Genomic DNA, 13,583 nt, shown 5'->3' on the forward strand with positions numbered 1-13,583 from the left:
TTCACAAAGGCCCATCCTCCTCCAAGAGGATGGACCAGGAGAGCTGGCTGGCCCCCTGCCTCATTCCTTGCCCCAAACCTGCAGGACCCCAGGAGCCAGGTCAGCCTATTGAAATCATGAGACATGAGAACAGAGTCAAGTCAGAGAGAAGAGGAGGGCTGAGGCAGAAGGACCAGCTCCTGGATGATGACAAATAATTGTAAATGCATCGAACACTGGACTCATCCTTCCGTCCTTCCCTTCCATTCTTGGCCTGGTCATGACCCTTGTCTGGAGCCTCAGCTGGGTGTGGACGTGGTCAGTGCTTCCTCTGCTGGATTCCTATCCAGGACATCCTCCTCTGTTAGTTCTGATTGGTCCCTTTCTAGAAAGGCTGTTGGTGGGAGAGGGGAGGATCCCAGAGAAGCCTGTCCCTGCCCAGCTGCATGGCCAGTCATGCATCCCTCCCCTCCTCATGGGCAGACTGATTCTCCCCAACCATCTCCCTCAGGTGCCTGCAGCCATGCTCCCTGGGAAGGGAAAGGGGCACTAAGAAAGTCCCTAGCCCAGCACCCAGACCTTCCGACTGCACCAGCTCCTGTCTTCCTCACACTCTCTGTCTCCACAGGGCCTGCTGCAGGACTCTGACTCCTCACTTGGCACAGGCTGCCCCTCCCCAGGAAATGTGTTTCCCCACTGGCCTCACTATGTGATGGGTTACTTGTCCCTGGAGGCCCAGCTCCTAGCCTCCCCCTGCCAGCTTCCCCCAGTTCCTCTCCAGCTCCTCTTGAAGGTCACACTTTCCTGGTCATGATTCTCTTACTGCTCAGTTCCTCCAGGTCTGAGAACCCTACCCACATCACGAGGGGCCCTGTCTGTTCTCTGTTGCTCCTCCTGTCCAGGGTCTCTGGGCACCCTCCACCCTCCTGGGCACAGCCTGGCCAAAATATGAGGGGTGGGACCCCTTCTGGGGACATGAAACAACCAGCTTCTCAGTGACGCAGCACAAGCCCAGGTCCCCCTGTGAAAGTTAGAAAGGGAGGGAGGGTAGAAGGGGGACAAAGAGGAAGAAAAAGAGGTGGAGAAGAAACTAAAGGTTGTAATCAGTCAATCATTCAAAAGGATCCAATGTAAACCAGAGAGAAAAAACTGAAGGTACAGAAAGAAACTCAGCAGTGGCCACAGGACTGGAAAAGGTCAGTTTTCATTCCAATCCCAAAGAAAGGCAATGCCAAAGAAAACTCAAGCTACCGCACAATTGTACTCATCTCACATGCTAGCAAGGTAATGTTCAAAATTCTCCAAGCCAGGCTTCAACAGTATGTGAACCATGAACTCCCAATGTTCAAGCTTGATTTAGAAAAGGCTGTTATACTGATGTCTGTATAGTTTGGCTTTTTATCTTAACATTGCAGCACCGGGATTGTTATGTGGACCTTGTGAAGTGAGCCCTTCTCACTTCTTCCAGCAGGGCATCTTCCCCACACAGGACCTCCCATCACCCACATCCTGAGCAGAGGGCCCGGGGAACACAGGAAGCCAAGGCCCTTTGACTCTCCACTTGGTTTCCTGTCCATCTCCAGGCCGCAGTGTCCCCCAGGGCCTGGCACTGAGCCTGGCACTCAGAGGCAGGGTTTTTCAACAAACCTTGATTCCTTGTATCTGAAAAAAATCCCCTTTCTCCCATCAGCCCCAGCCTAGCACCCTGGGGGCAGCTTCAAGGTGACCAGGTCATAGGTCATACAAGGTGCTCCTCACCAATTGTCCTTGTTGGAGAGGCTGGGTCCAGACCAGCTCCACAGGCATCTAAGGGTAACCAGTTGTTAGATATTCTGTGTCAGCAGCACAACTTCCTGAGAAAACCGGTGTATTCTAAAATGGATCTCTGCAGATGAAAGACACCCGTGTTCTCTGAGGTCTAAGCCCCGGGAACAAGCCAGCTGGAGGCTGTGTGCCAGTTGGTATGAAGGCAGCTCTGTGAACTTCAAGGCGTTTGTGAGAACTAGGAGCAGCAGCTTAAAACCACCAAACTTAGGGCAAGTGAGGAGCTAGAAACCTCCAATACAGGCCCTGCCAGAAGGGACTCAGGTCCTGGGTGGCAGGACAGACCTGTGCTCATCTCTCCCCACATTGGAAAGGACAGCAGGTGGCAACAGACAGCCCCGTGGCCTGGGCTCCAAGGAGGTGGGTCCACCACCCTGGGCCCAGGATGAGCTGTGTTACAGAAACAGCACATGCTTGCTTCACTTCCTCCTGAAACAGGACACCTTGCATCCTCCTGACCAATCAGCTCAACATGGATCCAGGGAAGAGGCTCAAGGCACCCAGAGGGCCCACCCAGGATGGCTCTTCCCAGGTGGCGGCTGTGGCCACACTCCTGGTCACTGGGCCCAGCTTCTTCCTGTTCTCCATGGGGGTGATACCACCTGCTCTCAGAGGGGCAGTGAGGAACTGATGAGGACCCAGGTGATGGTGCTGACACAGCGATGGCCCATCCGAGGCTCTGCAGGTGTGAAATACCCCGCAGGAAAGCAGAACAGGGAGTAGGATCCCAGTGAAGACTGGTATCAGGGGAGGAATGCTCCTGGAGGTCCTGGTGTCTACTGCACCTCTTTGCTGCCTGCACATATATAACATGCATGCAGAACACTGAGAAAGGAGCCCAACAGAGCAGGAGAAGCTCTAGCATTGAACTGGGGCCTTTACCCCTGACATCCCTGCAACACATAGCAGGTGGAGATGATTCGTGTTTGCCTCCAGCTGGGGAAGTGGGCGGTGTACTTACTGTCATGTGTGGGATGGTTGGACCCAGGATAGGGTGAGGGGAATCATTTCCATTGGTCTGAGAAGAGGGCATGTTGTGCACCCAGGAAGCACTAAATCTGGAGTCTCTTCCTGAGACTCTCCCCCCAGGGTTCGGGTCCCTGTTAACCATTCATCTTCCTCATCCTTCAGCCTAACCTATTGGTCCCAGAATATAGTCCTCAGACCCAAGCTCTTCTGTCTCCTGGGAACCTGACACTGAGATTCCAGGTGCTTGAACCTAAGCTCCCAGCTGGAAGGGGCCTCTGGGGACAGACCGTGAGCTCCTGCAGGGGGAACTGCCCTACTTTCTTTTTTTTTTTTTTCACCCTCAAAAGGCAGCTTGCTTTATTCTTGTGACGCCGGCAGAGGGCAGGGATGGGCAGCCTGTCTGCCTCCCATCTGAGGCCCTCTGAACTGCATAAGGATCCTGAGGCCAGCTCTTACTGATACACAGGTCCCTGAGGGGGCCCCGCCCACACTGGCAAAGTGGGGTGCAAGGGCATCTGCTCCCCAGTCCACCCAGCTGGCAGCACCTGCCTGTCACTCAGTGCCAGGGCGCTCCCTAGCTCCGCGTGGGTCTCGTCACGAGGGTCTTCTGCTGCAATTCAGGGGACTTGGCTTCTGGACCCCTCCTGCCACTCGGGAGAGAAGGCAAGCTGCAGGGGTGTCTGGCACAGCCTGGGCTTCCTGACATCTTGGATGGAGACTGACCCTTCTGTCCCCACAGCCACCAGGGAAGGAGGTGACCTCCAGGGTGAGCCTGGCAAGCTACACCTATGCTCCCTGTCCCCACACCTCGGAGGGGAGGCCCCCAGCAAAGCTGCTTCCCCTTCTTGCCTTCATCTCCCCACCTTCCCTCCCACCCCCAAACTTCCCCCCCCGTCCCTTCTTCCCCCCACCCCCTTCTTCCCAGCCATAACTTGGGGATTCCACCTTGGTCAGGCTGCCTGAAGGAGCTGCCAGGCTCCAGAGCAGGTCCACAAAACAAAAGAAACAAACCAAAACAATTAGCAAGCACAGAAAAGGGAAAGAGCCACAAAAAATCAGGGTTGCCTCTGTCTACAAATAATGGACATTCTCTTGTGCTTAGGACAGTCTTTTTTGCCTCTCCTTTTCAGCAGACTTCCCTGTCCCCATGTAGCCACTCTAGAGGGAAGTACATGTGTGTGTGCATACATGTGCCTGGGTTCATGTCACACACAAACACACACACACATCCTATGGCTGAAGGGAGGCAGATACAGGTCTGTCCCCAGGCCACCTGTGGATGTGGTCACTCTCCCTGGGGAGAAGGAAGTTGCTGATGAGGAGAGGCATCCCTTCTCTGCGGGGGCTTCTATCTGGGTAGCAAAGTCCCACGCTCACACACAGACATACGCTAGATGCTAAGGGAGGGCGGGAGACGGGGGTCTGGTCAGATCGCTGGACCCACGCCCGGGAGCACAGAGGGTGCTCACATGGTGGTGACCGAGAGCAGAGGGTTGTAGACCCGCTTGCCATCAGCCGAACGCGTACCATGGGCCAGCATCTCCTGGATGGTGATCCAGTTGTCCAGGATCTTCTTGTTTCGCTTCTTCATGGTCTTGCGGTGGCTCAGGGCGATGATGTTAAGCTCAGCCTTTCTGTCTCCATTCTGCTGCTCCCGCAGGCACTCCAGCCGGCTCTGCATCATGAACTCGCGCCGCTTCCGCTGCTCCCGGGCCCGGATCAGGTGCTGCTTCCGCTCTTCCTTGCTCCAGTAGCGGCCCATCTTCATCTCGCTCACTGCATTGTCGTCGGTGGTCATGCCACTGCGCTCCTCACGGATCTTCAGGGCCCGGGCTTTCAGGAGGCGGTCACGCACAGGTCGCTTGGCCACATAGCGGGTCCCATCGCTGCGCACCTTGACCTTCCACTCCGTGCGGGGTGCTTCAGGGGCCACAGCCGCGGCCCCCCCTCCCACCCGGGGGCCGGCAGCCACACTCAAGGGGCCGGGGCCCAGGTCTTCGAGGCCGCGTGGGGCTGCCAGCTGCAGGCAGCTGTGGTAGTGCTTGCCCTCCTGGCCCGGGCTGCAGTGGCACCGTGACAGGTAGGGGCTGCCTTCAGGGCCACGCGCTCCAGGGCCACCCCCATCTTGGGGCCATGGCGGACCCGCTCCTCGGCCGAGTGCTGTCTCCGACCCACGTCGGGATCCCGGGAGAGGGATCGGAACTTGGTGGGGCTCCCCGGGGGAGGAGGGACAGCAGCCTTGGGGTGGGTGGCGCCAGGGGCTCCCGAGGGGGTCCGGTTGAGGTTGGAGTTGCTCACAGCTGCGGCCGCCCGCCGCAGGGGGCTCTCGGGCAGGGGCTCGGCCAGCAGTGGGGTGCTGCGGCAGCTCTCGCCCGTGTTGTAGGCGCTGGTGCTGTCCTTGTCCGACTTCTCAGCAGCTCAGAGATGTCAGACAGCTCGTGCTTCTTGGGCTCGCCAGCCGCCAGGGCTTACAGGCTCTCCTCCTCCAGCAGCCAGGCCTTCATGCAGCGCTCCCGCAGCTGCTGCATCTTCTGAGCCCGCAGGATGTTGCGGCACTTGAACTCCAGGTGCCGCAGCTTCTCCTCCAGCACAGCCAGCTCGTGGCCCGCGCTTTCGTTGCGGTTGACGTCCAGGGCGCCGTGGCCAGCCGCAGCCCGGGGGAAGGGCAGGCCCAGCGGGTTGCCATTCTCCAGGTGACACTTGATCTCCAGCAGTTCGCGGTAGCGCTCATACTCCTTGTCTGTGAGGCCTGGCACGTCACCGCTGCCCAGCCCCGCGCCCTCGGCCAGCAGGGAGTCCATGCTGAAGTGGAAGTCACGGCTCTGCAGGGCGTCCCCTTGCAGGCCTAACTTGCGCAAGGGCCCAGGCGTGTTGGCAGTGCTCAGGGGCTCGTCCCCCAGCAGGTCATGCTCGGAGCTCTCCTCGTTGCGGGTGCTCTCGTCTGTCCGGCCCACCCCACTGTCCAGCTCCTGGCTGTTGTGCAGGCCTGGGCCCGCCTGCCCTACTTTCTGTGCTTCATGAACTGTGCAGGTTTGGGGGCTTCTTTCCTTTCTCTGACCTGGCCTGCATCCCTCCAGTGCACGCTCTTCTGTGCTCACTTAGCCAGACTCCGTCTCTGTTGCTCAGAAGCACAGGGATCTCACCTGAGACATGGGTCACCGTGGAATTGCATCATCTGCTCATTGAGCTCATTGAGCTGAATGGGGTCCAGCTCTAAGGGTTTGGGGGCACATGGGGATGGACACTGAATGGTTCTGTATCCAGGCACTGGATCCAGAACCCTACCCAGGAGAAGTCTGTGCAGGATTTGAATTCCCCAGGAACTTAGAAAGAATGATAGAAGGAATGAAACTCATGATTCGGTGATCAGACAGATGATGGCCATAACTGCTGACATCTTCAGGAAGGAATGGAAGGGCCGACTGAAGTCTCAGGGAAACACTGGCTGAGAGGGAGTCAGAGGCACTGAGGAAAGTCTTTTGAGGGAGGTTTGGACAAAAGTGTAGAGAAGGCTCTGCAGCACGTGGGGAGGGACTTAAGAGATGTCCTGGATCTTTTCCAGGTCCCAGGTCTCTGGCTTCCTGTCTTGGGCTCCAGGTGTGGGAGCCTGTTAGGTGCTCACATGCTCCACACATGGAAACACAGAGATTCAGTGCCCCGTGGAGCAGGCCCGGGGGGTGAGAGCAACACCCAGATGCTCCCCTTTCCTCCCTGGAGAGGAGGAGCCTGAGGCATCCCATGAAGGCTCCTCAGAAGGTCCTGGCAGGTGCAGTCCCAGTTGGGTGACCAGGTCAGAACATGGCCTTGGATGGACTTTCCCTCCATCCCTGCTCCTATCCCCCAGCCCCTCAGTCCTGCTCCTGAGGATCGAGTGAGCCTGGCCTCCAGCTCTGCCCTCAGGGGACCCCAGGGTCCTGCACGCTGCTTTGGTCTGCAATTAGGCTTCGGCATCTGTGCTCAGAGTCACAGGTAGCGGTGGAGGAGGTGAAAGCAGTTTCTGCTAAGGTCGATATTCTTATGGGTCATTTTAGTCCCGTGTGGGGAATAGATGAGTGGGGCAGGGCAGTGCCCCGAGGTAAACACAGGAAGACTGTTCTGGCAGCTCCTGCAGAAGTCCTGGTGACACGTGAAGGCAGCCTGGGTGAGGTGTGTGCTGTCTCTCTGCCCTTCTGTTTATGGTTGACCCCCCCTCATACCTGCACACAAGTCCTCTGCTCTCAATCACCCTTGGGTGCCCCACGTCCATCCTTGTCCCCGGGGCTGGAGGAGGAGTATCCACATGCTCAACCCAAGTCAGATGACACGGGCTCCCCCGGGTGTCCCATGGGGCCTGCGGGGCTCCAGGGTCTTAGGGAAATGACTGAATGGGAGACCAGAGGGCAGGCAGGAGGAGCCATGGAGGACGTGCTCCCTGAGATCCTGGGAGACAGGCTCACGGGGAAGGAGCGCAGGCATCTGGACTCAGGTGAGCCCCATCAGTCAACACAAGGAAACCTCAGTGAATCAGTCCTATTATTGAAATAAAGTCTGGAGAACACAAGGTGAGGAGATCCAGTGTTAGTCACCTGTCGTGTCTGGCTCTTAGTGACCTCATGGGCTGCTAGACTCCTTTGTCCATGGAATATTTCCAGGCAAAAATACTGGAGTGGATTGCCATTTCCTTCTCCAGGGGATCTTCCCAACCCAGGAATCAAACACATGTCTCCTTTATTGGCAGGTGGATTCTTCACCACTGAGTCACCTGGGAAGCCCATGGAAAAGCATGGAGTTTCCTTAAAAAACTAAATATAGAGTTATTGCATGAGTCAGCGCTTCCGGAAAAGACAAAAGCTCCAATTCAAAAAGTAACATGCACTCCAGTGTTCAGAGCAGCACTATTTATAACAGCATGGAAGCAACCTAAGTGTCCATCAATAGGTTAAAAAAGATGCGAAATAACTGGCATAGTACCCAGCCATAAAAGAATAAAATAATGCTGTTTTTAGCTGCTTGGATTAACATAGAGATTATTGTAAATGAAGTAATCAGTCAGAGAAAGACAAATATTGTATGACCTCAATTGTATGTGGAATCTAAAAAGTAGTACAAATGAACTTATTTACAAAACAGAAACAGACTCACAGACAAAGAAAACAAACTGATGGTACAAAATAGGAAAGGGGAGAAGGGTAAATGGGAATATGTGATTAACAGATGCACATTACCATGCATAAAATAGATAAACAATCAGGATTTACTGTACAGCACACAAAACTACATGTATAATCAATACATTTGGCTGCACACCAGAAACCCACACAATACCGTAAGTCACCTACACTTCAATAAAAACAAACAAACAAACAAAAGAAGTCACTGCCTAGTTAATAACAACCTGCTGGAATCGAAGGTGAGTTGATGCTGGAGGCATGGGGCTAGAGAACACCACCAGGGGGAGACTCTTCTCGCTGGGACGTCACACCCTGAGGAGGGCGATAGAGGAGCCCCGGCTACTTCTCCTGGATCCCAACAGTCCTCACCCTTTGACTTTCTCTCATTTTCAACCCTTTCGTATTCCTGGCCTTCCACAGCTGTTTCCACCTGCCTTTCCCTTTATTCTACCCCCAGTGTGTTCTTCAGTCCAAAAGAAGTGGTTTCTCCCCTCCCCTCACTCTTTAGCCCCCCTCCTCCCTTAGTCCAGGCTCTAGGCTCTTGCTTTGTCCTCATCTGCCACCTGCATCCATCCCTCCCTTCTCAGCTCCAGAAATGCCAAATTCCTAACACCCAGGACCATCAGTGTTGTCTCCCCTCCTTTTCTCCTCTAACAAGATGCCTCTGAGACACCCAGCAAATGTCCCTGGTCCCTGAACTCCTCTGGGGGTAGGGAAACTGAGCTCTCCTGCAGATTCTCATGGATCTCAGTGAGTAACTCCAATATGCTTTCCAACACCTGGGCCCGCTGCCTCACCTTGAAAAGGTGACTCTGAAAAGATGACAGCTGAAAGCTGACTCTGCCTTTGCTCCATCGTGTAAATGTATTGACTCTCTCACCAGGAAGCCCACATCTATCACAATGCCAATACATGCCATGACTATGCCAGTGATACGGGCTCCTTTTGCCATTGCTGAAGCCATGCCTCCAAAAGTTTTCTGCACCTGAACGCTGCCATGAATGAAGGTTTTCCCTTTGGTTATGAAGAACTTGACTTTGACTGCTAAGGCAGGGCTGCCTTCTATCACCTTGATGAATTGGAAATTCTTCCCAATGATTTCTAGCACTCTGATGAATGATTTCTTTGCAAGAATAATATGAACTTTCCTTTTATGGAGTACATCCTTGATTACCTTCCATCTCTTCCTGTCATGGGACAGCAGTTGAGTGGTTTTGATTTCCACTGATGACGTGTTTACTTGTTCCATGATGCTGGTGGACACATGGGTCACAGCAGCCACTATGCCCAGCCCAAACCCAGTGGCCAAGAGAGGCAGAGTGGCCCCCATTGTCAGAGGTGCCAGAGCCAGGTGAAGGATGCTGAGGATGCCAGACACAGTGCCAGTGGAGTGGGCCACCACCTTGGAAATCGTGCAGTCCTTGTGTACCTTGCCAACTTTGTCTGCAAAAACATGGAGCTTTTCTGTGTCTTTCTCCAGGTCTTGTTCCATCACAGGAAACTCCTCCAAAATCTTCTTTCTGTCCAGCTGGTCTTGTTGGAGTGTGTCTGGGTCCTTTCCACTCAAGTTTGTATTCAGCCTGTTCAGATATTCATGTAGTGCCTTTGCCTCCTCCCTGTAATAATGAATGTCAAGGAATTAAGACAATTTCTTTGTAAAAATAGGCTGGACAAGATCTATTCTGCATAAATTACAGAAATTGTTTAATTAAATGTTTATAAGTGTTTCTTTTTACATTAAGTGCATATTTGGACATTGTAGGTGCTCCATATAGTTATTCAATGGTGGAAAAAATAAGCAAAGGTTATATTAGAATTCAATTAAAGTAGGTATTTGGTAGACACTTGGGAGAGGCAAAACCATCACTTGCCAGGAGTTGGTAGGGTGGGAACTCCACAGAGAAACAAAGAAAAGTTTGATTGGAGCAGAAAACCCTTCATTCGTGGACCTTAGTGTGTAGTGAGGAAATCTACTCTTAGCCCTTGATTCTGGGAAGTGGTCTCTAAGCCTCTAGAATATTCTGGCTGATAGGACTGTCCTCATCTGCTCGGGCCTTTGGCCACTGGACAAACAGAAAAGGTGACATTCGCGATTGGGGCCTCTGGGTCATGTGGTATCAATTCTGACTGCCGGGAGGAGCTGGAGACCACAAGTTAGGATAATTTGTTTTTAAGTGGGTGAGATTCCCTGGCAGAGAGTGCTCTGTGTGTCCTGCCGCACACTGATTCCAAGGCTGGAAAGCATCCTGGGGACAATGGAAGCTTTGTGTGTGAAACCCGCCCAGACTTTGCCTTGTGGCTGAAACTGCATCCTTTCCTGTAATAAACCATAACCAGGATGACGATATCTTCAGTAAGCTCTGAGAATTCTTCTAGGGAATTTCAAACTTGACGGTGATTATGGGAACCCCCATACTTGCTACTGGTGTTAAATGTAAGGACAGTCCTGGGGACTGTGCCCTCAGATTTAGCAGGTTGCCTAACTCTGCATACTTAGGGAAAAAAACCCACCAAAAGTCAGAGGTAGAAGGCACCTTCAAGATCATTTTGCCTGGCATCTGATGTCTTTCAAGGCTTGTGCCCTTGATCTTTCCATTGAAAAGTCACTGGGTCCATCCACTTCCCCAGCTGACAGGGAAGCAGGAGATGAGCTGTGAGCCCTGGTTCCCTTGGACTCTCCAGCTCACCTCACGGACTCCTGACCCATCACCCAGCATCCTTGACCTCTCATATGTTACATGTTAGCTGGTAAATAGGCCCGCACCCCAAGGCCATGTGCAACTTTATACACCCTCTCCAAGACTCAAGAGACTTGAGGAAACATCCATTGGATTTGTTAATCCTGAAGAGACCGGCACTTGCACAGCCGGTGGAGGAAGTGTTTTCCTCTTGGGTGAGGATGCGTGAGGCTCCTCAGAATCCCTCAAATGACATACAATCGCAGCCACTCACTGTGGGCCTGGAGGGCTCACTGAGCCGTACTGCTTTCCCACTGTCAGGGCCGCCCCACGTAGACTAGAAGATGGTCCCAGATGGAGTGAGAACCCAGGTCCCAGGCAGGGTGTGGAGGACATGTTCACCCAGGGCCCTCTAGCCCAGCATGAGGGGATCCCATCAGGGAAGAAAGAAATATCCTCCCTCCCACTTCTGGAACCTCTGTTAGAGTCACAGCCCCTTCAGTCCTGTGTCCTCGGGGCCCACTCTCCTCACTCTAGTCCTCGTCCTGTTGCCCAAGCCTGTCTACTTGTCCTCCAACCTGGACCCTCTGCTCCACCCTGACCCCTGGGTCTGACCCTGGTCCAGGCCTCCCTGGGCCTTTGCAAGAGATGATTGTATTTGCTTCCCTACTTCTGACCTGCATTTCACTCTGAGGCCATCACCAGAGACCATCAGATTGAATTGCTATTTCCACTGGACACAGGACAGATCTGAGACTCCAAGACATAAGCCCAGAGCCCCAGAGCTGGGCAGGGCTAGAGCCAGGACCCCACCAGCTCCACCCAGTTCCTCTCCAGCCTCTCTACTTTAGGCCAGTTGGATCTTGTAAGGTTGGTACAGTTCCTACGATGGGGAAGGAAAGGGCCCTAGTCAGAATCCCCAGGTGCACAAAAGGATGTTGGCAGGATTTACTGACTTGTTTGAAAGTGAGCTCTGCTTTGTCCTCATCTCTAGGAAAAAGATCCTTGGTACCTATCTCTTCCCAAGAAGTTTTTTCAAAGTTAATATTAATTGAGCACCTACTCTGTGTCAGCCATCATGCAAAGCACTTTGCATGCATGATCTCAGTGTCTTCACAATAAAACTGAACAGATGAAGAAACTAAGGCCGAGAGTAGTTCAGTAACATGTCCAAGGTCACATAACCTGACCCTGTAGCAGGTTTCATCTCTTCTCAACCCGAGGCCGTTCACCGCCAGCAAACAACATGAAGGAAACAGGAAACACTGCTATTGGGATCTTGAGAACGAACATCCTTGACTCTAGTTATAGGGTGCTGCCTGGAGGAGGTGTGCCTGTCAGGAGGAACCTAGCCTGGGGCAGAGGGAGCTGAGTGACACTCCTGGTTACCTGGGTAAATTGTCCTTAGCCACAAATCTCTCCCAGTTTTGGAGTAGGAACTTCAGTTTCTTTTGTGTGATGTGGGAATGCTCAACGACTACTCGGAAAACAGTTTCACTCTCTAGGTGGAAAAAAAAAAGAATAAAATTAGAAGAAATTGTGGTGGAATGTAAATGGTGTTGAGTAGTTTGCTCCTTGGAAGAAAAGTTATGACCAAACTAGACAGCATATTAAAAAGCAGAGACATTACTTTGCCAACAAAGATCTGTCTAGTCAAAGCTATGGTTTTTCCAGTAGTCATGTATGGATGTGAGAGTTGGACTATAAAGAAAGCTGAGCACTGAAGAATTGATGCTTTTGGACTGTGGTATTGGAGAGGACTCTTGAGAGTCCCTTGGACAGCAAGGAGATCCAACCAGTCCATCCTAAAGGAAATCAGTCCTGAATATTCATTGGAAGGTCTGATGCTGAAGCTGAAACTCCAGTCCTTTGGCCACCTGATGCGGAGAACTGACTCATTTAAAAAGACCCTAATGCTGGGAAAGATTGAAGGTGGGAGGAGAAGGAGAAAACAAAGGAAGAGATGGTTGGACGGCGTCACCAACTCAATGGACATGAGTTTGAGTAAACTCTGTGAGTTGGTGATGGACAGGAAGGCCTGGCGTGCTGCAGTCCATGGGTTGCAAAGAGTTGGACACGACCGAGTGATTGAACTGAACTGAACTGAGAATGTGTTGAAGGTCCATCTTCCTGACCAAAGGTCCCTGGTGTTATGGGTGGGGACATGTGTGTCCCCTCTTCCCCAATTCTTATGCTGAAGCTCTGACCACCCCTCCCTGAGGACTGAGGTGGCACAGTCCAGACCTGAGCTCAGTTCTGGGTCCCCTGACCCTTGCGGAGTGGCTGAGGTGGAGGGGGTTGCAGGGCGAGAACTGGAGGAAACAGCCTCTTGGTGACACCCCAGGGTCTGGGAGCAGAAGGAGGCTTGGAGCAAGGGAGAGGGCAGGAGAAGCTCCAGAGATGTTGGGGGACCTCTTCTCCCTCTCCCGCCTGACCTTGGGGATCCCCATCAGCTGGCCCCCTCACCATGGGCTGTCTTGGCCTCACTTCTGAGTCCCTTGCTGGATGGCAGTGGGGGAGGAAGTAGGCGCCATGCTGTGGTGCCCTGAGGATGGGTTTGGGATTGAGGCTGTATGGATAGGACCCTGAATGTGGGGGGCTCCCCTGGCCTCTCTGGAGGGCTCCAGAATGCTTAGCCAACCCCTTCTTGGTTTTTTATTCCTTTGTGGGTTGTCTCAGCCTGGAGGCACCACCCTCAATTCTGGATCACAAGTGGAAACCAGCCAGACAAGAGATAGCTGACTATCTGAGCAGTACAAGAGATCTATTGAGCTCATGGTGGCAGCAGCAGCGTCTCGGAGATGTCGCTTCGGCTCACCCATCCAAGTCAGGCTGGAAGGAAGTGTGGCTTCCCCCTTGGGGAAGAGAAAACAGATTGTGGGCTAGATCACGCGTGAGCAGGGGCTGCAGGGAGCAGCGAGGGGGGAGGTCTCTGGTGGGTTCCCAGGGGAACGGCCTGGGTGCCACCAGGGACTTAACCCTC

The 13,583-nt window shown here is 53.3% G+C and overlaps 1 protein-coding gene and 1 pseudogene across 1 annotated transcript in view; both read right to left on the reverse strand.

Annotated features, from left to right (window-relative positions):
* The window catches only part of LOC122680076 (apolipoprotein L3-like), a 214,078-nt gene that overhangs the window by 167,218 nt on the left and 33,277 nt on the right, over nt 1-13,583 (reverse strand). The gene's annotated exons all lie outside the window — the stretch shown is intronic.
* Nucleotides 4,238-5,924, reverse strand: LOC122679977 (annotated as a pseudogene).

The sequence above is a fragment of the Cervus elaphus genome, chromosome 22, assembly GCF_910594005.1.
Source record: "Cervus elaphus chromosome 22, mCerEla1.1, whole genome shotgun sequence".
In the NCBI taxonomy this organism is placed as follows: domain Eukaryota; kingdom Metazoa; phylum Chordata; class Mammalia; order Artiodactyla; family Cervidae; genus Cervus; species Cervus elaphus.